The sequence below is a fragment of the Dipodomys spectabilis genome, unplaced genomic scaffold (genome assembly GCF_019054845.1).
Source record: "Dipodomys spectabilis isolate Male_0828 unplaced genomic scaffold, ASM1905484v1 ptg000260l, whole genome shotgun sequence".
In the NCBI taxonomy this organism is placed as follows: domain Eukaryota; kingdom Metazoa; phylum Chordata; class Mammalia; order Rodentia; family Heteromyidae; genus Dipodomys; species Dipodomys spectabilis.
Window position 1 is genome coordinate 1,316,872 of NW_024870937.1, and position 24,630 is coordinate 1,341,501.

The 24,630-nt window shown below is 38.6% G+C and overlaps 1 long non-coding RNA gene across 1 annotated transcript; it reads right to left on the reverse strand.

Moving 5' to 3' along the window:
* Positions 1-1,062: 1,062 nt before the first annotated feature.
* On the reverse strand, positions 1,063-24,368 carry LOC122125093. The gene is made up of 5 exons (XR_006150722.1): positions 24,357-24,368; positions 19,183-19,190; positions 5,317-5,323; positions 1,381-1,386; positions 1,063-1,142 (listed from the first exon to the last, which is right to left on the reverse strand). It is a non-coding gene; the product is annotated as an uncharacterized LOC122125093 (long non-coding RNA).
* Positions 24,369-24,630: the final 262 nt, after the last annotated feature.

The window sequence follows — 24,630 nt, forward strand, 5'->3', positions numbered from 1 at the left end:
AGCAATGCTTTCCAACCTCAGCTGAGCTCTCACTGATCCTTAGATTAGTTTTACACATCCCTTGTTGACTAATTTCACAGGGGGCCACAGTGGCTATGTTAAACACTCTTCATCCTTGAGAATCACCCCTGGACTTCCTTCAACATAACCTCATACGGGAGAGCTGACTCTCTGACCTTCAGAGGCAGGTTGGTCAATATAAACTTTTTGTTCTGGTGCTTGACCAACTGGACCTAGGCCTTAGGCTGTCTAGCTAGATGCTACACTACAGCTAGCTTAAGTTCCACAGGTCTACCTATCCTGCTCTTGATCAGTTAGCCACAGCTTGGCAGTTCCCCTTTCTTTAAGGTCCATGTGCTGTTACCTGACCCCAGCTAGCCTTGATGCCAAATCCACTATCCCTTCTAGTCATATTTTCTATCTCTTCTACCAATGGCCTTGTCTCAGTCTGCTTTTCTTTTTCCTACTGTAACAGTACACTGAGGTTGAATAATATTAAAAAAATGGATATTTATGTCTTATACTTCTGGATACTGGGAAGCCTGAGATGAATCAACCTACTTCTGGCAAGAACTTGTATCATCCCATGGTAGAAAGAAGAAGGGCACAATGTGTGTGTGTGTGTGTGTGTGTGTGTGTGTGTGTGTGTGTGTGTCTGTGTCTGTGTCTGTGTGTCTGTGTCTGTGTGTCTGTGTCTGTGTGCGTCTGTGTGTGTCTGTGTTTGGTTGCATGAAAGACAGAAACAGTAACAGAGTCAGAGAGCAATTATCTCAGCGTTTTACTTTTGGACCCCAATCCTGAGATAATGACATTGATCATCTATTTAGGAAGGTGGTAGTCTGATGCCCCAAACACCTCTCAAAGGCCCCACTTCTCAACATTGCTACCTCAGGATTGAACTCCCAACAGATGAACACTGGGGATACATTCAAACCATAGCAGACTCTATCTCTGTGTGTGAGAACACAGCCAGCTTTCCTAGCTCTTTCTGCCACTACTTCTGCTTCCTCAAAGCTTTGTCTTTGCCTGCATCTATTTACATCTTTTTTTTTGTCTTTTTTTCTTTTTTGGTACTGGGGATCGAACCCAGGATGTTGCACTTGCTAGGCAAGTGCTTTGCCACTGACTACATCCCAGCCCATCTATTTACATCTTTAAGAGACTAAACATATATTTCTGACATAGAATCATCAACTAATTCCTCAAACTAATACCCTCTTTCCTCATCAAACTAATTTCTTCTCGACTTCCTCACTTGAGTGATTACATTCAATGTCACAGAGTTGTGAGTATTTCATCTTTCTCCATGACCAATAAATTACCATCTTGCATAGAAGACAATTCAAGCTCCTTTCCAAGGTGTAGATCTCACTGTGTAACCTCTGACTTTATACTCCTCTACACCTTTCCTGCTTCACCATTATTTAACTACACTGGCCTGTTTTTGCTTCTCAAACCTAATATATTTGTTTTTCTCCCAGGACTTTTGTGCTTATTTCCTCCTGGAACTCTCTACAAATAGAGCATTCATGGGTGACTTTTTATCACCTAGCTAATATATTACCTTATTAGATGGTCCAAAAATTCCGTTACATCAGCCTGTTTATATTTTCCCCATAACAATTTTTGTAACTAATAAGTTCTTTCATTGTCTACCTATTCATTGTGTCTTTCTTCTCTAGACTTGAACCTCCTTGAGGATGGAAATTGTGTTTTGCTCATTACTGACATTTTGGAACAAGGACAGAGCCCTATAGAATGGAATGAATGAGTAACAAGGATCTGGTGGATTCAGCTGGAACAGTCTCTTTTAAGTCACTCCTCCTCTGTCTTCCCACTGCAGTCACCATACATCAAACCCTTATTACATCATCTGAGTTATTTTAAGCCCCATCAACATTTTATCCTGCAGCTAGATTAATCCCCAATGGGCATCAGTTCTGATCCTATCATTGTCTTGTTCTAAATGTTCAGAAAACTGAAATTTTCTCAACCCAAATTAAGGATATTCACTGTCATTTTTAATACTCCTCTACTTAGTAATTATAACTTGGTGGTCAATTATGCATGCAAGATATCATTTTGAATGTTGCAAACATGACAATTAAGTACACCATGTTAGAGAGTTCTGATAGAGAAGTGTGCCTGAGAGTTGAAGGTGAACAGAGTAACCTCAAAGAAAGTGAAACGTTAGCTAAATTCTTAAAGATAATAGGAGTTTATCAACCAAGTAAAATGTATGTGTGCATATAAGAAGGGAACATCTATTTTCCTGGAATAGTATGTGCAAAAATAAAAAGAGTTTGATGAGCTGTTGGTGATTACAACAAATGATCTAGGGAAAGCAGGTTTATGGTAGGTTGAAATGAAGCAATGTGGTCACCAGGGATCAAATTAGTCAGGACCTTGAATGCAGTCCTTACAATAAAGGCCAACTAAGAGCATGGACTCTGAACTCATACTGACTGGGCCCTCACAGGGCAAATAATTTACCCTTTAAATTCCTCTATTTCTCTAGCTACAAAATGGAAGAGAAAGTATAATAGCAATTGCAGCCCATCTCACAATGAGATTATAATTATATAATTATAATGAGAATTAAATAAGCTGGTATATGCAAAGCAAGGATAATAGCATCTGGCACACAATAAGCATAGTACTATTTTAAATTGTTATTCTATAGATAACAGTAACAATTCTGGTTCCATTCCTGTTAGGCCTATTCCAAGGCAAAAAATCATGGTAGAAGGACATGTTCACCTCTCAGCAACAAGGAAGCAGAGAGACTAAAAAGGCAAGAGACAATATGCACCCTTCAAACACATGCCCTCCATGACCTACTTCCTGCAACCAGAGCCTCACCACTTAATAGCCCTGTGGTATGAACTCATCAATGGAACAGCTCATTGATGAAGTTAGTGCTCTCATGATCACATCACCTGTTGATAGTGTCAGCAGCTGGAGACCAAGCCTTCAACAGGTTAACTTTTTGGGGACTCCTTTATATTCAAATCATAACATTGAAATATTAAGTAGAACCAGGAATATAATGGGAAAACTGGTTTTGAAGGAGAAACGATGAATTCAGCTTATCTAGTGTAATTCAGCCTATCAAGTGAAATTCAGCAAAACTTATGGTATCTACAATCAAACATAAAATGTTTCCATAAGACAATTACAAATTATGGATACAGAGCTCTGATAAAGCACTGAAGACAATGGAGGATGAATAGCAAAAGCAAAAGGATCAGAGACAACTGGAGAACACAAACATGGAAAGGAAGAGAAAGTCATAAAATAAGGATGGCAGCAAGTCCAGAAGGAATAATGGAAACCAAAAACTTTAAGAATAGGAGGAACAAGGCACTGGTGGCTTGTGTCTACAGATCCTAACTACTCAGAAGGCTGAGATCTGAGCATGCAAGTTCAAAGCCTACCTGGGCAGACAAATCCATGAGTGTCTTATCTCCAGTTAACTAGCAAGAAGCTGGAAGTGGAGGTGTGGCTCAAATAGTAGAGCACCATTCCTGAGCAAAAAAGTTAAGCAAGTGTGCGAGGCTCTGAGTAGTTCTAGAGTATATGGAAGCACATATACACGCTCACAACAAGAATAAGGAGATCAATAGCATGAAACCTAAGATGAGAACTTAAACAAGGTCCACTTGGGTTTGCAGTTGTGTCATGATGAGACTCGGTGAGAATGGTTTCAGAAGCAAAATGGAGGGAGAAGTCAGGCCAAGGGAAGAAAGTGACTGATGTAAGTCTCAAGGTGAAGAGGAAAACAGAGGAAGACACAATGAATGAGCAGCATAGAAAATAGATGGATTGCTTCTTTTTCATGATTAGTTCTATTGGTATGTTAAGGGATGAAAATGATGAGTAATGAAAGAAGCCTCCAGGTCTCCCTGACTAACTGTCCACATAGTTCCAGCCCTACTTCTCCCTTCTCTCTTCCTACTTTAAGAGATCCTAAATTAGAACTGCAACATTGTAAGAATGCACCAGAAATAGAAGGCAGATGAAACACAGGATCCTCAGCTCACCATCATACCAGATACCTTCATTGTAGCTGGCAGATGACACAGCTATTTATCCTGGTGCAGTGGCCATATTTGCCAACCCAGAATAAAAGTTGTTTAGAATTTGGAAGTTGTGCAAAGAGAAGTACTTGTGTCTTGGAAGATAAAATGTTCCACGTTCCATTATATCTTTTTTTTGGGGGGGGGTCCGGTTGTGGGACCTGAACTCTGGGCCTGGGTGCTGTCCCTCAGCTCTTCAGCTCAAGGCTAGCGCTCTACCACTTGAGCCACAGCGCCACTTCCAGCTTTTTTCTTTTTGCTTATGTGGTGCTGAGGAATCAAACCCAGGGCCTCATGCATGCAAGGCAAACGCTCTACCACTGAGCCATCTTCCCAGCCCTCCATTATATCTTAAGCTAAATCTTCATCCCTCTCCTTAAAAGACTGCTCTGGGGCTGGGAAGGTGGCTCAGTGCTAGAATGCTTGCCTTGTATGCATGATGCCATGGGTTCGATTCCTCAGCACCACATAAGCAGAAAAAGCTGGAAGTGGTGCTGTGGCTCGAGTGGTAGGGTACTAGCCTTGAGCTGAAGAGCTGAAGGACAGCACCCAAAGTTCAGTTCCCATGACCAGCAAAAAAAAAAAAAAAAAAGGAAAGACTGCTCTGTTCTAAGAAAATATTGAGGATTAGCATATTGTAAATAAAGTTTAACCTTTCAGCTATAAAATGATTCAATGTCCACTAATATCATTCTCAAGGGAATAAAACAAGATAAAAGTGAATTTTTTACAAAAAAATTCAATGTTCTTATTCTCATGACACGCATGCATTAAAATCCTTCTTAAAATTCTTTTCCAAGCCAGGCACTGGTACTGGTAGCTCATGCCTGTAATCCTAGCTACTCAGGAGGCTGGGATCTGAGGATTGTGGTTCAAGTGCATCCCAGGCAGGAAAATCTGTGAGACTTTTATCTCCAATTAACTACCAGAAAACCAGAAGTGGCACTGTTGCTCAAGTAGTAGAGCTCTTGCCTTGAACTGAAGAGCTGAGGGACAGTACCCAGGCCCAGAGTTCAAGCCCCACAACTGACAAGGATATATATATATATAACATATATATATATAACATATATATTACATATATTATATATAATATTATATATAACATATATATTATATATAATATTATATATATATATACTTTCCTAATTTGGGCTTTCTTAATCTTATTAGGCTTTTTATGTGTGCACATGCTGATACTGGGACTTGAATTCTGGTCCTTGGGCTCTCACTTAACATTTTTGCTCAAGGCTGGCATTCTACCACTTGAACCACAGCTCCAGTTCCAGGTTTTTGCTGATTAATTGAAGATAAGAATCTCACAGACTTCTCTGCCCAGGATGGCTTCAAACTAGGATCCTCAGATCTGAGTCTGCTAAGTAGCTATGATTACAAGCATGAGCCTCCGTTGCCTAGCTTTACCATGCTTAATTACTGCTCAGGCTACTCACATGGAAGTCGACGCAGATCACATTGCTGTATGACCTTCAGCAAGGTGCTTTACTTTACTTTCACCTCAGTTACATTTATCATTTATCATCTGCTCTACTGTGGGTAAGACATATTGTAAACATACTGAGAAAAAAAATCTTTTGAGAGATGAAGAATTCCCATTACAGTTTCAAAGTTACAGCAGAAAGTTGAAACTTAGAGTACCAAGGGAACTTATGGTCATTCTAACTAATGGAAAGATCAAATAAAGTTACTGTAAACCGCTATTGTAATTCATTCTTCCAGAAAGATTACCTCTGTTGTACTAGCAAGTTCAGCAAGACCTTAGGTTACAGCCAAATAAATGTCACTTCAGTAAGTTATTGGTGCCTGGGGCCAGCTTTAACTTGCATGGTCAACTTTTTCCTGTCAAAAAGTCTACTGTCAGTTCTGCATTCATCAACTATGTTCCCGTTGGCTTTCTTGCTTGCCCTTGTGACTTGCCCCCTCCTCCTGGTTGCTAAAGAGAGCCCCATTGTGGGCACTCACACCCGAGAGCTTCACCCAGTGATGGAAAAAAATCATATTCATACAGTTGTTGGGGGGGGGGGCGGTTGGGGGAGGTGTGGAGAACAAAATGCAAAAGCCCATTGAAAATTTCCTTACTCTGAAAAATGGTTGCCTCCAACTACACCAGGGTTCTGGGAATTCAATTCAAAGAGATGTTTTCAAGAAGTATACAACTGTCTCCCATGTATGATCATGAAACAATAAAGGGATAGTAAAGTTTGTGACCATTTTTCAAATTTGTGGCTCCATGCAAAATTTCACCAACTTTCCATCACTTGGAACTGAATTCAAAATGAATTTAGAGACTGGCATACATCCCCAAATGAAAATAAATGTTGTTTCAACAGTCTTACTCCCCGCCCCCGTAAATTGATGCATAAGTGCATAACAAAAGGAGAAGACAACAAACAGCATATACATACTTGTTTGAAAAGGCCAAAAAGAAAAAAAAATACCACCCAGACACACAGGATACCACACACAGTCACTTCACACAGAAAAAAATCAAATGCCATATAGGGTAACTATTGAATATTGATGACATGTCTTTTAACCCCATACAAATTAGTCCTGCTAAAGTGCATCCAGCTTGTTTTTTGCCAGCGTCTCCCTGCATTATGCTGTGAACGATGGCATTCAGACACAGGCTGAGGACCTTCATCACAGGAAGTGGCCCCGTGCTACTTAAACATGGCCTTTGATAATCAGTAAAGTATCATTTCTAGAAGAAAAGTAAGTAGAATAAGCCTCTTCTTAAAAAAAGAAAAAAAAAGAATCAACAGGTAGAAACAGGAAATAGAGGGAGAGAGGAAAAAGTCCAAAAATTTAACACAAATTTTCTTTAAAGGCATATTGATCTTTATCACCTTAACATGTCCTCATGCATCTTTATTATTCTAAAGCAACTTTTCCTGAGTTGCCTTTGAAAGCATTACCATAGTCCCTAGTGTTAATCCAACAGGCAGAGTAAACTAATTTGAGGAAAAGAATCTTTTATTTTCTTAAAGAAGAGTATACCTGGTGCTAGAGAAAAGTTTTTTGCACTGTAAAGTTCTGAGTTATTTTGTCTCCTTTGTCATACTCATTCTCTTTTCAACTCCATATTAACCATTTATTCCTTGATTCAACAAACATTTCTTGAAAACTAGGCATTAATGGCTTATGCTTATAATCCTAGTTATTCAGGAAGCTGAGATCTGAGGATCCCTGTTCAAAGCCAGCCTAGGTAAACAAATTTGAGAGACTCTTACCTCCAATTAACTAGCAAAACTGTGGAAGTGGAGTAAGGATCAAGTAGTAGACTGTTAGTTTAGGCAAAAAAGCCAAATGAAAATGTAAGGCCTTAACTTCAAGCCACAGTACTGGCACCAAAAATAAAATCATTTATTGAATACCCAATATGTGTCAAGTACTGTTCTAGATGCTCAGTATATAGCAATGAACAAAACAGAAAAAAATACCCTGTATATATTTTGCTCTCTCAGACTTATGAACCAAGCCAAAGTAGATCTTTTCATCCCTCCTAAATCTTGCTGATCTTCACTTTCACTGACAATGGGCCAGTTGTACAGGACAGAAAGCATTCTTATTTATTAGAGTAACCAAAGGTCTTCAGCACTAACTCTCTCATTCATTCAACTATTATTGAGGAATGTTTTCTTAAAGCTAGGATCTGGGCTTTAAAGACAAGATTCAAGTCTTTAGACTGGTACCAATGGCTCAAACCTGTAATCCTAGCTACTCAGGAGGCTGAGATCTGAGGATTGTAGGTTGAAGCCAGCCCAGGCAGGAAAAAGACTCAGAGAGAGCCAGAAGTGATACTGTGGCTCAAGTGATAGCGTGCTAGCCTTAAGCAAAAAGAAGCTCAGAAATGGGGTCCAGGCTGAGTTTAAACCCTAGGACTGGCACAAAAAAAGAAAAAAAAAGAAGAAACTTTAGCTCTTGACTTAACAGAGATTATATACTTCTGTGATTTATTGATGTGAATAAAAAAAACAACCGTTTTCCAATTAAATTTGCATTTTTTAGATCCATCAATATCTAAAAGTTATTTTGCCTTTTTGTCCCAAGCCAACTCTAGAGATCATGGCCATTTCTTGAAAATATGCTACCGCCCAACTTGGACGTGCATCTGAGTGTTCTCGCTCCATTTTCCATAGTCACAGCTCTTGCTATGTTTTCAATTAGCTGCAGTAACTGAAATTAATATTCCATTACACTTTTTTGATTGTGCTTTAATTTAAGCAACAATAATGATCAGGGCATTGAGTCCTTTGTCTAAGGTTTAGTGAATAGAACCATATGCCTGACCTCAACCCTTTGGGGAATGGACATTCAGAAAGTATTTTCATGGCTTCTCAACTTTTTTGTTGTTGTTGTTATTTTCCTGTTGCTTTTTTGGTCTGTATTTCTTTGTTTATTCACTATATGTGGGAGGTGAGGCTAGAGTGAGAGGTTTTGCTTTACTTCTAAAATGATGGCACTTGGGAATGTGGCCCCATTTGTCATCTATTATGCCTCTGTTCTCTTAAGTATTTATTCCAGAAGATTTTGGTCAACGTGTACACAAGAATTTTCATTTGTTTCTTTTTCTGGCTGTGTGTGTGTAATAACAGATAAATAAAGATAGAGTAAGTGGAGATATCTAAATATTCTAACTGGAGTGGGTGATTGGCAATCTGTAATACAAATGCCCTAGGGGAGATAAGCTGCTGGTATATGTCAATCATTCTTCACCAGATGAACGTACCATGGCTTTGAACCACACTCCTAAGGGCAGATCCTGGCCTCTCTTTGGAACAGTGTGTGGCTAGACAAGTCCATTATTGATCTTTCTGAGCTCTAGTCTGCTCATTTACACAATAGGAATAATAAGATTGAGAGATAATGCATACGTTGAACAGAACAGAGAATCTCTACAATAGACAGGAAAGCATTACAAAAATTCCATTATTATTTCGTCCTTTTCCTCCATTTGTTTTCTTGCTCTCATTACCTGACATCTCTTATTTCCTTTCTGAATTTTTTTCCCTTGCTTTCTTTATGGTTCTTTACTCTCTTTCTGCCAGTATCTCTTCCTGTCTGTGTCTTAGCTCTGAGCATAGAACATAGGCATTATTCACAGGTACCAAAAACACACAGAAACAAAGTGTTATTGGTTCTTTTTCTTCATGAGTAGACAAGAGAGAGAAAGCCATTTAGAAAACAATGCTTAGTGTAGAAAAATGTCCTGTGCTTTTGTTCTATGCAGTGTAGTGGAAATTACTTTATGACCTTATACTAAATTTCTTTCCTATGGATAATATTAATTTTCAGAATTGAATGTTCCTTTGTTCACTCATTTATTCATCTATAAAATGTATTTAAGACACAAATGTGATATAATCTCTGTTAAAACGGACCCTGGGAAAGGTTTGCCTCTTAGTTAGGTTTATGTGAACTCTACCAATAATTACTGACCAAATAGTAAGTGAAGCCAAAGTTTCTAGTTTTCATACCTTTGCAAAAATTAAATTTTTATTCATGAATATTAGTCATGTATATATATTATAGTTTATTTTTCAATTAAAAGAATTCAGCACCCTCTATATGTCAAGTTTTGAACTGTAAGCTAAGATAGAAAGTCTGAACATTGTCTTACTATTCATCAATTCATTCAGTAAACATTTTTAAATACTTACTTGTATGCCCATTTTGTGCTCTTACAGTAGGTCCTGACCAAAATAGGCTTAGATTTTGATCATATGAAGATTATTTCCTAGTATGGAAATAGAAAAGGAAACAAATAAACCAAAAAATAAAAAGAAAGAGCCATAAACAAAGCAACAATGGACTAAGATGAACAGACATCTACTATAGACAGTTTAGTTTGAGACAGATGAGGAATATGATCATTATAATTAAATATTTATCTACTTGTCAGTTTGCAAATAAGTTTTCCTTTTCATACTCAAAAAGTGTTGAAGATCCAATAAAATATTCCAAGAGTAGTAAAAGAGCACACAGGGCAGTATGGATATGGCTGAAGGAACAAACAAATGTACATGGGGTCTCAAGATCAGTGCAGGAACATAAGTGAGCAAGCAATACACTTAGTAGGAAGGCACTGCATGGGGGAAAAATGTAGGTATACGTTCTATGGGGAGTAACTTATGTCCACTATCCTTTATTCAGTGATGTAAGTCACAGTATCAAAGGTTACCAAGATCTTAGATCTGCATATGTGGTTTCTTAACATCATCTCAACCCTGGGGTTCTATAGCAAGACCCCTGAATCAATCTGCTATGTGACTGCCCCTGACTTAGCATTGGAGGCTTTCCATGCAGCTTCGATACTTATGCTCTTGAGCAGGCAGTTTTTTTTCTGTAAAATGAGTGTATTTGTCAGAGCATAACTACAGGTAACAAAATCCACTTTAACTAGTTAAAATAGGAAGGACTTTGTTACTGAGTTTGAAGAGCTTCCAAATCTTTGGAAGGACTGGATGGATAGGCCCCAGATTGTGTTTTCAAGCACAACTTCCAACCCCTTAGAACCACTTACCTTACAAGCATCTTCCTTGCTCAAAAAAATAGATGCCTCGCCTCACCTATAACGCTAGCTACTCACAAAACCAAGATCCGAAGATTGCATTTTGAAGCCAGCACAGTTAGGAAAGTATATAAGACTTTTAATATCCAATTAAGTAACAAAAAGCCAAATGTGGAAGTACAACTCAAGTGGTAGAGCATTAGCCTTGAGTAAAAACCTAAGGGAGAGCACCCAAGCCCTGAGTTCAAACTTCAGTACCATGACTAATACATTTAACACACACACACACACACACACACAGATATTCCATGCTTAATTTTTGTCTTAATGTACAACCCTCTTACTAATACAAGTGAAAGTTACAAGAGATAAAACAATAGAATTGTAACCCCTTTGTGCAACTACATAGTAATAATAATAACAACAGTAATAATAATGTTAAGTAAGATTAGAAAAAAAAAGAATATTTAAAATTTAAAAAGGAATAAAACTGCACCCAAAATAACAGTTGTAAGAGCATGTAGGAAATACCATTTCTTACTTACACGGCCTGTGTAGACAGAGGACACACTAGAGGAGTTGGAATAACTGGAGCAAGCTAATTCATGCAGTGTCCCATGAGGACAACAATATATCCCTTATAGAGTTGCCATAAGGAATGGTTTTGTGCAGATGTTTCCACCTAGTATAAAGAGTGGCTTGACCTGGCCCCCTAGTTAATACAATTTGCATTCTTTGTTCCTGAACACAGGGTGACAAAATGTGCCCAATCTGGGAACCCAACCACGAGACCCAGGCATCTCTAGTGCCCTGAGGCTTAATTTTGCCTCCACACACCACCCTTCCTGTCTCTCAGAACTGGTTGTTTTACAGCCAGGTCTGCACCAGCAAGAAAGAAGTTCTTGCCACCCAAGCAACTCAGAGCCCACAAAGTAGAATGAAAAGTATGTGACTCCTATTTTTAGAATACTGTGAAAAGCTTGAGGAGGGTCTCTAATTCTGCCTGGTAGAGTGAGGTAAGAAATTACACTTTCTCATCCCTGATAATAAGTAACTCAGAAGGTGAAATAAAACATCATTTTACTTGGCTTTCTTTCTTGACATATAGAGAAAAGCCTCATAAAAGTTTCAGTGCTAAAAGCTGTTTGTATGACATACTAAGTTGGATATGTGCATTGAAGAATCTGGTCCCCAAATATGAAGCTAAATAAAAAAGAATTTCTGTTGACTCTTCATCAGTTTTAAATCCATCTTTTTTTTTTATATGTGCCAATACTGGGGCTTGAACTCAGGGCATGAGTGCTGTCACTTAGCTTTTTTGCTTGTGGATGGTGCTCTGTTACTTAAGCTACATCTCTACTTCTAGCTTTTTGATGGTTAATTAAAGATGGAAGTCTCACAGATTTTTCTGCCCAGGCTGGCTTTGAACTTCAACACTCATATTTTAGCCTCCTGTCTAGCTAGGATTACAAGCATGAGCCATTGGTGCCCAGCTAAATCAAATGTTTAATAATTTCCTAATTGTGAAAGTAGAAGTCTTACTTATTAAAGAAAATTTGGAAAAATACTAGACGGTATAAAGGAAATAACATTTCCCCCTTCATCTGGTCACCCTACCTCTAAGATTGTTAATCATTTGTAACTATTTCCTTCTGAGCAAATAGGAACCAACAGAAAGCTGGAAGAGCAATATTGATATCATACAAAAATAGACTTTAAAGTAAAAAGTATTATTAGAAATAAGAATGGTCACTACATAATAATAAAAATATCAATGCACAAGAAGCATATAACAATGCTAAGCTCTTGGGTAGGAGTTATAACTTCAAATGCATGAATACAAAATTGAGATACACTTCAGAGAAATGTATATATTCATACACTTAAACACACTTCTCATAATTGATAGATCAAGCAAACAAAGAACAGCAAAGACATAGATTTGAACAATACAAATAACAAGCCTGATCTAAAGAACACATTATAGAATACTTCATCCACCTACTTGTCAAACCCACAAAGGCTATTTACAAAAATTAACCATATATTAGGCTATGGAGAAAGTCTGGTAAATCCTAAAACCCTTGGTAGGCCACATATTCAACCCGCAATATAATAAAGATGGCTTTTAAGGAAGAAAAAATAAATATTTCACTGGAAAGTTTGTAAGATAATTCATGTCAAGAAAAATCATAATGGAAATTAGATTATTATATAATATTTTAAATTATGTATGAAAACCAATGTGTCAAAAGTGAGAGATGTAGCTACAGCATTTAGTAGGAGGAAATTTATAGCTTTAAATGTTTATAGTTGGAAAAAAACAGAAAGGCTTAAAAATGTTAAGTTAAACATATATATCATAGAATTAAAAATAATGAAGCAAAACCCAAGCAGTTATTGAAGAGACTAATGAAATCAAGAAGTGTGTTACAGTGATGATCAAGGAGAAAAAAAACAGAAAAAATAATATTAAGAATGAAGAAGCCAGCCAGGCGCCAGTGGCTCATGCCTATAATCCTGGCTACTCAGGAGGCTAAGATCTGAGGATCAGAGTTCAAAGCCAGCCCAGGCAGGAAAGTCTGTGAGACTCTTATCTCTAATTAAACACCAAAAAAACAGAGGTGGTGCTGTGGCTCAAGTGGTAGAGTGCTAACCTTGATCTGAAGAGTTTAGGGACAATACCCAGGCCCAGAGTTCAGCCCCACAACCAACCACCCCCCCCTAAAAAAAAAGAATGAAGAAGCCATAACCACAGATACCATATAAATTTAGCACAATGTATTAATAATGTTCATAACTCTAGGTGTTTAATACATTTAAACACCTAGGTGAAACATAAATTCCTAAAAAATACAACTAATTAAGAGTGATGAATATAAAGGAAAGAAGGAAGGAAGAAAGAGAGAGAAAGAAAGAAAGAAAGAAAGAAAGAAAGAAAGAAAGAAAGAAAGAAAGAAAGAAAGAAAGAAAGAAAGAAAGAAAGAAAGAAAGAAAGGAAGGAAGGAAGGAAGGAAGGAAGGAAGGAAGGAAGGAAGGAAGAGAGAGAGAGAAAGAGAAAGAAAGAAAGAAAGAAAGAAAGAAAGAAAGAAAGAAAGAAAGAAAGAAAGAAAGAAAGAAAGAAAGAAAGAAAGAAAGAAAGGAAGGAAGGAAGGAAGGAAGGAAGGAAGGAAGAAAGAAAGAAAGAAAGAAAGAGAAAGAGAGAAAAAAAAGGAAGAGAGAAAAAAAGAAAGAGAGGGAGAGAGGAAGGAAGGAAGGAAGGAAGAAAGGAAGGAAGGAAGGAAGGAAGAAAGGAAGGAAGGAAGGAAGATAAACCTGAATAGCTCTGTGAAAATATGGTTTACCCCAAAAGTTCAAGGCTGATTTAGATTAGCAAGTATTATATTACACATAGTGTAAGTTTCCACATTAACAAACAGAGAAAAAAATAATCTTCAAGATGCAAGAAATCATTTAGGAGATACCAAAAAAGGCATGGGAAAGAAATGCAACATTCATTCAAGATTATATTTTAAAAACTACCCACATGAAAGAATCTTTGTTAGCCTCCTGGGGATTCCCACAAACACCTACTGCAAATGCCAAACTAAATGGTGAAATGTTGGAAATGTTCCTCTGAAATATCTTCACCCCTCAGTTACATCTCCTCTCCCAACTCCCCACACCTGTGTTAAGTGCGATGTACTTCCTGGAACTCACAGGTGTGTGATTCCTATTTGTTGAATGAATAGATGAATGGATAAAGCAGAGTCCCCTAGTGCTAAAATGCAGGTTAAAGAAAGGTTGCCAGGGAAGCCCTGATTCACCACCTGTATCCAGTTAGCCCTCAAAGACTCTGAATGAAATGTGAGTCTTGTCAATGTGGTGGCCCTGTGACATATAAGGCATTCCAGATGGCTCTTGAACCTCCCTTACTTTACTGTGTAAACAGCATATCCCCAACTTGTTTTCCTTTACTCAGCCTTTCTGTGGACCAGCTCTTTCCCTTTATGAATGGGAATAGAAATAACAAGCTTGACTCACAGAGTTGAGAGAATTTACTGAGGGCTCATGAAGCAGTTAGCACAGTACTTGTCACACAGTAAATACACACTGCATGCTGGTTATTGTTATGTGGCTCTAATTAGTAGTAGTATTAGGCCTATTTTAAATTTCATGCTATAATGCTTTTCACATAAAAGCAACTTGTCCAAAACCATGTTTGCTTAAAGAATGAATGACGGATCTGCAATGCCACAATACAAATTTTTAAGCACCTTCATCCAGTTACCCATCACTCAACCAAAATAAGTTCCATGCTTCCTTTGTGTCCAATGCTATAAGGATTAAGACAGGATTCTAATCTCTGAGGACCACATTGCTTGTCAGAAATCACAAGACAACATAAATATATTTTAATGTGAAAAATCTACATTGGTAACTCTATTTTTATGCCTATCTCTGTTAAACATGATATACTGACCGTTGTTAAGACAGAATTAGCAGAGGACCAAAAAATCAAGCTATGTTAGATCAGAGACTCTCTCATAAGAACTTGAGGCCAATACTAGTATAACTTTGCCAGCTATTGACTTTAAAGGTAAGGCAGAGTAACAAGGACGTTGGATTCAGAGTTAGAAGATGAAGCTCAGAGTTATTGGAAGCTGAAGAATCCATCATGGGATTGTTGAACTCCCAAGTGGAAATTGCCAACAAAGCATACATCTCATTAATTCAGGTCCCTATCAATAGAACCTTGGTGTCTTTCGTACATGGCAAAATGAATTTTGAAGAGTCAGTGCAAAAGGTCCTTTGTTAGAGAAGGATGTCAAAGAAGAAATGATCCAAGCCTCAAATTACTCAAAAAGTTTTCACATTCTGCCTTGTTACCAGAAAACATTATAACCCAGACATATATTAGCTAAGATTAGAATATTAATATCTGACGGGACATAGTAGATTTCTGTCACACCATCTATTGCTCAGCACCTTTGGAGAGCCCTAGCTGTACTTGGAAATCTTTTTGCCTTGTTAGTCTTGTCTTCTTAAGTAGAAGACAGTAAACAAGTACTTGAGTCCAAGGATCTACCAATCAAATGCAGCCATGTGAGACTTATGTGAAAAAGAAAACAATATAAAATTGAAGGTTTGTGAAACCTATGTTCTGGAGAGCACATGGTTGACATGCACAAGTCTTCAGGAAGCAGGGGCAAATCTCCTGGTTGTTCTTGTATGCTGGCACTGACAGCTGCCTGCTATTTGTTGGGGTGTGATGTGTACCATGGATGTCATGACTGGTGGCATAGCTGATCATCATTACCAGCTATATAGTACTTAAGTCTGAGTTTCTGACCCAGAAAACAATAAGGGGCTCTTCTACTTAAATCTTTTTTCTTTTTAATTTAATTTTATTTTATTTGTGAACATACTGTACAGAGGGGTTACAATTACATGGGCAAGATAATGCGTACATTTCTTACCAAGCATTGCAGCCTCCTCCTTTGTTTACCCTTCACATCCCTTCCCAGCCTCCCCCCTCCCCCCCAATCCCAATCCTTCTCCTTCCTCCCCCTTCCCCTCCCCCCCCCCCCCCCCCCCCCCGCACCGACATTGTAAAGCTCGTTTTGGACATGACAACTTGTACTTCTCATTGTTGCAACAGGTCCACCTGTATCCTTAAACAACTGGTTTTTCCTTCTACTTAAATCTTAATATATTCTTGCAACCAACATATGCACTGGGTTAGATAAACATCCAAAGAGGTTCCACTCTCAGGCTGGGCAGAGAATATTATAATCTGGGGTTGACATGAATATCCAGAAACTACCCACCAACCATTCATAGCCTCTCATTAAAGGTAAAGAAGGAAACAGAGCAGGTGGTTTCTGTGTTTTGTGCTTTGACCATCAAATCCTGTTTCTGAAAATCCTGGCTTAACTCAACGTTTACTCTGGAAGGCTCAATAAGTGATGGAAATGTGACATGGTGCAGTGAATATTCACTGGATTAGAATAAGCATGTGTGTGATAGAAGAATGTAAATGAGGCGGGTAGACCAATTGCTCTCTTTGCTTCTAAGTTAGAAAGGCACCAGAGATTTGGTTTGAACAGTATGCCATAAATTACCAAAACACTGAAGTAGAAAGCTGAAAAACCTACAAAACCCTAGAATCTTCCACCAATGTGTTTATTTATTCAAATGTCTCTGATGGGAGGTGATAGCTGCTACTCAGAGGCTGAGATCTCAGGATTATAGTTCAAATCCAGCCCCCACAGGAAAGTCATGGAACTCTTCTCTCCAATTAGCCTCCAAAAACAAGAAGTGAAGCTTTGGCTCCCGTAGTAGAGCACTAGCCTTGAGCAACAAAGCTAAGTGATAGTGCCCAAACCCCAAGCTCAAGCCCCAGTCCCAGCAGGAACCCTTCTCTCTCTCTCTCTCTCTCTGTCTCTCTCTCTCTCTCTCTCTCTCTCTCTCTCTCATACACACACACACACACACACACACACACACACACACACAATATCGGATGGAACTCTCAAGCATTACTTAAAAACATAATGTCTAAAAAAAGGGATTCTTTGATGCAATTTAACTTTTTTCTTTCAGTTAAAAAATTAGCAGGTAACAGTAAGGAACCTAAAAGAAAAAAAATAAGAAGAAGTCTCAAAAGGGAAATATTCAAACTTAAAACAGAGTTTACACTCCCACCCTTGGAGTAGCCAAATGTCCAGGATACTCCAATTTCCTCTTGACTGGTTCACACACTTCTAGTTCCTTCCCTAACCTCACCTAAGCCCTCTTTGCCTCCCAGAAAGTGGGAAATGTTCCTTTTAAAGAGATCAAATGAAACGGGGAGAGAAACTATATATTTTAGTCTGAATTCCCCATCAACTCAGAATGGAGGCAGTGTTGACCTAACTTAGCACCATATACCTCAACTTTCATCTGGTACCTTTGTATACCCTTGCCCGGTGCCAGCAATCAGCCCTGTGTCTCCCACTCAGCTCTCCCAGGCTTCTTAGAACTCAGATTCCCAAGACAAAGGACAATTGAGGCTCAGTTAGTGCTCAGGTTTACTGAGAATTAAACCATATGCAGATACCATCAAAACACATCTCACTTGTGACCTTTCACAGCCAACGAATTGGGAGGATTTTCCTTTGCTGGGTATTGAATTTAAAACGACTTCCCAGGAGTCAAAGGTCAGCCTGTGGAATCATGATATCCAGTTAAATACAGCTAAATAGAACGTTTTAGCATGACAATAAATGGAGTTATATTTAGCTGATTTGGGAAACTATCTGGCTGAGGGAAAAGGAGGGTTACATAGGTTCTTCATCTGCTACCTCTATTCCCCTGACTGGGATAAGTAATGGATTCATGGGGAGGATAAAAACCACACAAATAAATAATTTAACCAAATCTATCTAGTGAGACTGTTTTGCTTTCCCAACATATACCATGTTCTGAGTAGGACCTGCCAGTCAATGTACATAAAGGCCATATTGTTTTCGTGACACACATGAAATCCCTATTAGCATGACTCCAGTAAGATGGTCTCCAAAGGGAGAACATACCCTCAAATAACTTTCTAGGCAGCTTTGATTTCTAGATATGTGTGAGGCGAAAGCACATTAACCCAACTGGCTTTGATAACAAATGCATTCTTCTTTAACAAGGCAAGACTGAAGGGAGAAAAAAAAAAAAGTTGGCACCCCTCTCCCTTTAACTTGAAATGCCCCATGCCATTTTGAAATAGCCTCATATTTTGCTGTTGTTAACTAACTGATGGTTCTGTTAGCCAGTGACTGTGTCTCTAAATAACTCCCAACAATAAAAGGCTGTGATACATGAGAGCAACATGGGGACCATAAGTGGTAGCCTTTTACCTCTAGACTCTTACCTTGCCGTCCATTCTGAAACTTGATGTGTGTAATTGCAGCCACTGGGAAGGTGTGGGGTGCCATAGCATCGCAGATCTGCCAATAGTTAGAAGAGATTACAGGTGTATGTTGTTTGCTTAGAAGGGGAAAAATATATTTAATTGAAACCAATTTGGAAATCATGATCCCTGTGAGCTTTAGACTGAGAATGTTTTCAATGAAACACTGTTTTCATCCTGGCTCTGAGAGACCCATAACATTTCTCTCCCAGACTAAGTGTGCTACTTGATAGGCAATCCACTGTTTATGCCTGTCCCCCAAGACACTGTCCACTACACAATAAACTCTGGGAAAACATAATCCCACAGTGATTTAGTAGAATCCATAGACCTTACCTTGTGGATTCCATCTCACATTTAGTTTCTCTTACAGTAGCCAATCTCTCTGCAGACAAAGTCTTTTTCTGACAAAGTGACCTTCTTCCATTTTATCTTTTTAAATATCTCACCTGTTCTGGCTATTTCTAGCTGTATAACTTGCCTTTTCAATAAAGACATGCATTTTGTATTTCCTTTGTCTTTGGACAATCCAAAATAGGGTGACTTAGTCTGTGGGTACAATTCAACAAATATATCCTACTTATAGCATAGTGATTGTTGGGGAAGCAACTATTTCAGTTCTCTAATTTATCCTTATTTTTCTCTTCGACAGGTTTTACTTATGAAGGGCAGGCTGGCCTTGAACTTGCTATGCAGCCTACGATAACCTTGAATTCACAATTTTCCCATCTTTGCTTCCCAAGTGCTGGGGTTATAGGAGTGCCCCACAAACCCCAGCTTCTAACTTTATCTTGCTCGGTTCTCCTCATAACTACTTACTTTCCATAGTTCCTTCAATACCGTCACCTATTCACTGCAGTGTGATACATTGATCTGTTCTACACAGAGTCTAAAGCCAGCTTCATTTCCCACTTAACAATTTAATATTTTGACCTTGGCTCAAAGAGTTCCATAGCCAGGTGCCAGTGCAGTGGTTCACACATGTAATCCTAGCTACTCAGGAGACTGAGATCTGAGGATTGCAGTTCAAAGCCAGCCCAGCAGGAAAGTCTGTGAGACTCTTATTCCCAATTAACCACCAGAAAACCAGAAGTGGCGCTGTGGCTCAAGAGGTAGAGAGCTGGCTTGAGCTGAAGAGCTCAGGACAGCACTCAGGCCCAGAGTTCAAGACCCATGACCGACAAAAAAAAAAAAAAGAGTTCCATAGCAATTTTAGCCTGGCACTGAAATACCACCCCTCTCTAGATTCCTCTCTCATAGATGATCTCTCACCTGAGTCTGCTCTTATCCATGAATATTCTTCTTATTCTACTCTACCCCCTCTAGAAATATAAGTCATCCTCCAATACCTATGACTATAAGATGTCTAAATAAAGTATACATTACATAAATTTCCTTTTGGATACAGATTCTAGAATCTGCTGTAGTAATCCCATCAATGAGGTAAAGAGATAATGGTAAAGTGAACTAAGGTAGCACCAATAGAATGGAAGACATACTCAAAATTTTTGTTGCCGTTGTTCTTATTTGTTGATACTGAAGTTTGGACCAGGGCCTTGAATTTATTAGGCAGGAGCAGCTCTTTTTGCTTTCACTTGTTTGTTTTTCTTTCAGAACTCTGTTTAATTTATATCCTTTGTCACCTGATATGCTTTGTACATCAGCAGATAGAGATTATGAATTGGCTTTTTTCAGCCAGCTTCATTAAACAAGGATTGTAATTTTTTTTTTTTTTGCCAGTCGTGGGGCCTGAACCCTGGGCCTGGGTGCTGTCCCTCAGCTCTTCAGCTCAAGGCTAGTGCTCTACCACTTGAGCCACAGCACCACTTCCAGCTTTTTCTGTTTATGGATGCTGAGCAATCGAACCCAAGGCCTCAGGCATGCAAAGTAAGCACTCTACCACTGAGATACCTTCCCAGCCTGGGATTGTGAAGTTTTTGCACAATTTAAGATTTTATTATTCCCTGTTGCCTTTTCTTTCTTTCTTTTTTAAAATTACTGTGTTTTAAATAGAGTCTCACATTTGTCCCAGAGCTTGCCTGGACCACAACCCTCCTATTTATGCTTCTCATTTAGCTGGCATGATAGGTACCTAACCCCATACCCAGCTTATTGGTCGAGATGGGGGAAGGGGTGATCTCACAAAATATTTCCCCAGACTGCCCTGAACCGTGACTTTCTGATATCCACCTCTGGAGTAGCTAGACTCACAGATATCCACCTCTGGAGTAGCTAGACTCACAGGTATGTTATTGCACCTGGCCTCAAATGATATATTCACTTTTTTTTGTCAGTATTATGATTTGTACTGAGGACCTCCCATTTGCTTGGTTTGCTTGCTCAGCTGGAACTAGAAAGCCTTAAATCACGACTCCAGCTTCAGTTTTTGGTAATTATTTCAGAGATAATGTCTGGAAATTTTTTCTGCCCAGGCTGGCTTGATCCTCCATAGGATCCTCTTGAGTACCTAGGTTTATAGGCATGAGCGTGTGCCACAAATGAAATTTTTTTAGAAGATTTGATGATTGATTGACAAAGTAAAGAGGAGAAATCAAGATATGTTTTCACATTATGGCTTAGAAAAGATAATAGATGCTGGCTGTGATAAAAGAATAGAAGAAAAAATGTTTTGGGTGAAAATAATAGGAACAATGGCTAAGTAGGCCCATCTTGGGTTTATCCCATTATTTAGCAAGGCTTTTGTTTGGTTTGCCAAATGAAGTTCTCTTCTGAGGAGAAGTTGAGTTCACTCACCTGCATAAATAGCATAGTACTTGTTTAAATCATGTTCAGGTCATCAGTGCATATATTTGGGTGGTTTTCCTCTGGCCCTTGGGAAGACCAAACATGGTCAAATGGTAGAAAGAGCTCTAGGTCAATAAGAACATCTGTGTTTTAGAGTGTAAAGCCTTACAAACTGTAAGGCCTATGGCATTTAGTAAATTGAGAGGATTCAAGAGAAATGATACCTTCTGATTCTAACATGATTATAATGAAGTTCATGAAGAGTAAGTTGAATTTCTTACAAATGTATGACCTGATTCTTAGTACTATAATTCTTTGTTGTTGTTGTTGTTGTTGTTTTTGGTCCGGTTGTGGGGCCTGAACTCTGGGCCTAGGCGCTGTCCCTCAGCTCTTCAGCTCAAGGCTAACGCTCTACCACTTAAGCCACAGCGCCACTTCCGGCTTTTTTCTTTTTTGCTTATGTGGTGCTGAGGAATCGAACCCAGGTCCTCAGGCATGCAAGACAAGTGCTCTACCACTGAGCCACCTTCGCAGCCCCAGTACTATAATTCTTAACTTATGTTTATTTTTGTCTTATCTCTCCTGTTTGGCTCATAAATAATGAAATAAAAATATTTGGCAGCTGGTGCCTCTCACCTACAGTCCTAGCTGTTTTAAAGGCTGAGATTAGAGGATTCAAAGCCAGTTCAAAGCTAGCCCAAGCAGACAAATCTGAGAGACACTTATTTCCAATTAACCAGAAAAAAATCTGGAACTAGAAATATGGCTGAAATGATTGTGACAGCCTAGAATGAAAAAACTGAGCAAGAGCTTAAGGTCCCGAGTTTAATTCAAGCCACAGTAATAAAACACACACACATACACACACACACACTAACCACCATCATCCAATTTAATCTAGATCTAAGCTTTTCACAGCACTCAGCTAGTACAGAAAAATAGAAATGCTTTGAATTAGCTATAAAATATGGTAGATTAAGACACCTCTCACTTATCAAAATATATGATAGGGAAACCTTTATCAAATTAATGAACTTTGAGTCCCAGTTTCCTGTCTACAAATGGTATGATAAAAATCTACCCAAGATTCTAATGAAAATAAACATATTTTTTATAAAGCACTTAGTAAACTACCTGGCACATTATACCTAACAAATAGAAGCCACTACAGTAGCAATGACGTGGACTCACCCACTATGTACAATCTGAAGATTAAATCAGGGAATTTGAAAACCAACAATCGTATATGGATAAATGAATAGAATACCCTATCCCTACCAAGACTCATGCACAGGGTACTCCAACTTACACTCATGGTGACTCCTGGAGTCACTATGGTTATTTATTGTTTCTCTAACATCTTCATGGTCAGTCATCATTTACTATACTCAGATAATGAATACACCATTTCAGATGGGGAAAACGCAGACTTCCTTGCTGAAGGGAGTCATGGAGTTGAAATCAAGCAAGTTCAAGTACTTAATGGTCTAAAGCCATTGTCTGTGAATAAATCACCATCCCAAGACATTAAAGAAAGCAATCTAAACCTACGTCTGGCCTTTTGCCCTTATTAAAACAGCACCCTGGAAATTGTGTCATAGACACAGGATCTGCAATCTCAAATAGCCATGAGGTGAAAGGACAAGCTTTCTGCTCTAAGAAGTCCATGTCCTCCATTTTTGAAAATGACAAATTGTGAGCAGTCTGCCATTTTTCACATAAAAATAACTCTGGGAATAATTGTACGCATCGATATGTAAGACAAATAGAAAAACAAAATGGGCTTTAAAAAAAGACAAGTCGTTTTATGAATAAAAACAACCCACGTTTTTCCCCACACCCCTTGTCATGGATTGAAATCTTTAAATGAAAATCATGTCATCATACAAATGAATTTTACAATCACCTGCCACAGTTACAGTATAAAACTACTGACAACCCACGTGCCACCCACAAAGACGAGTAATCACTCAAAATTATTTGGTGGCAAGTGACAGAAATGAACTCTTGTTAACTTATGGGAAGTAAAAACAATAATAATCAAAATAAGAGAATAAATGATAGAATCTAAAGAAAAAGTGAAGCATTGGATGTGGGAAGGACAGAATCCAATATGCTCCTGAGTAATAGGAGATAGGCAGGAACAGACAACGTGAGGACAGCCACTGGAAGGACTCATTCTAGTGTTGTGTGTCAATGTCTAGTCACTGGAGAAACAAGATTCTGCGATGGTAGAATAGCCTTATCTCAGATATGCGTCTAGGCAGAATGGCAGAATGAATATGGCTATCCCCTCAGAAGAATTGTTGGAATACCAATTAACAAAGGAAGACGGAAGGGCAGTTGAGTGGACAAAGCCCACAGTTTCTGTACAGCACATCTTAGAGAATATTGGTGCTAGGTACCAATAAGCCCAGGTTTACAGAACATACTTGTGCAACTTGATTCATAGTATCGAGGTAGTATGAAAGTATGTTATCAAAATAGTATTAAATTTATTTTTAATTATCAAAATTAATATAATTGTCAAAAATCTGGTATATATATGTTTATTTTTAATAAACTCTTTCGATCTGGGTGTGAGGGGTGGTGCAGTGCTTCAGTACTTGAGAGGTCTGAGTTGAGGCAGTTGGATTGCAAATTCAAGGCTCACCTAGGTGACATATCTGTGGAAGCCTGAGTACCCTATCCCAAAAACAAAACCACCTTTTTCCCAGCTGTGCTGCTGCAGCAGCAGCATGCATAGACACACGCAGCCACCATAAAACACAGAGGATGCTTTCTAGCCACACTCAAAGCATCCAGAACTATAGATAAATACTTGACTTCATGTGTTAGGACAGGATGTTATACTCTGTGATTAGAGTATCAGAACTCTTTCTACAGGAGGATAAAGGATGTCCTCAAAAACTAACAGGTCCACCAGGTGTCAGTGGCTCATGCCTGTAATCCTGGTTACTGAGGAGGCTGAAATCTGAGAATCATTTGAAGCCAGCCTGGGCAGGAAAGTCTGTTAAGACTCTTATCTCCAGTATACTCAGAAAAGGCCAGAAGTGGTACCATGGCTCAAATGGTAGACCACTTTCTTTGAGCTCAAAGAGACTCAGGGAGTGTCCAGGCCCTGAGTTCAAACCCCACAACCACCACCACCAACAACAACAACAAAACAGATCAGAAAGAACTACTCAGCAAGCTGTTATTATTCTAATATGAGAAGCAAAATAAAATCGCATAATGATTGAATTAATCAGAATAGTCAAATCTAGTTTTCTCAGGTAATAGTGAATATGAGAAAGGAAAATTTCATTATGACATCAGGAAAAAGAAAGTTTCTTTAAAGAGTATACAAGATG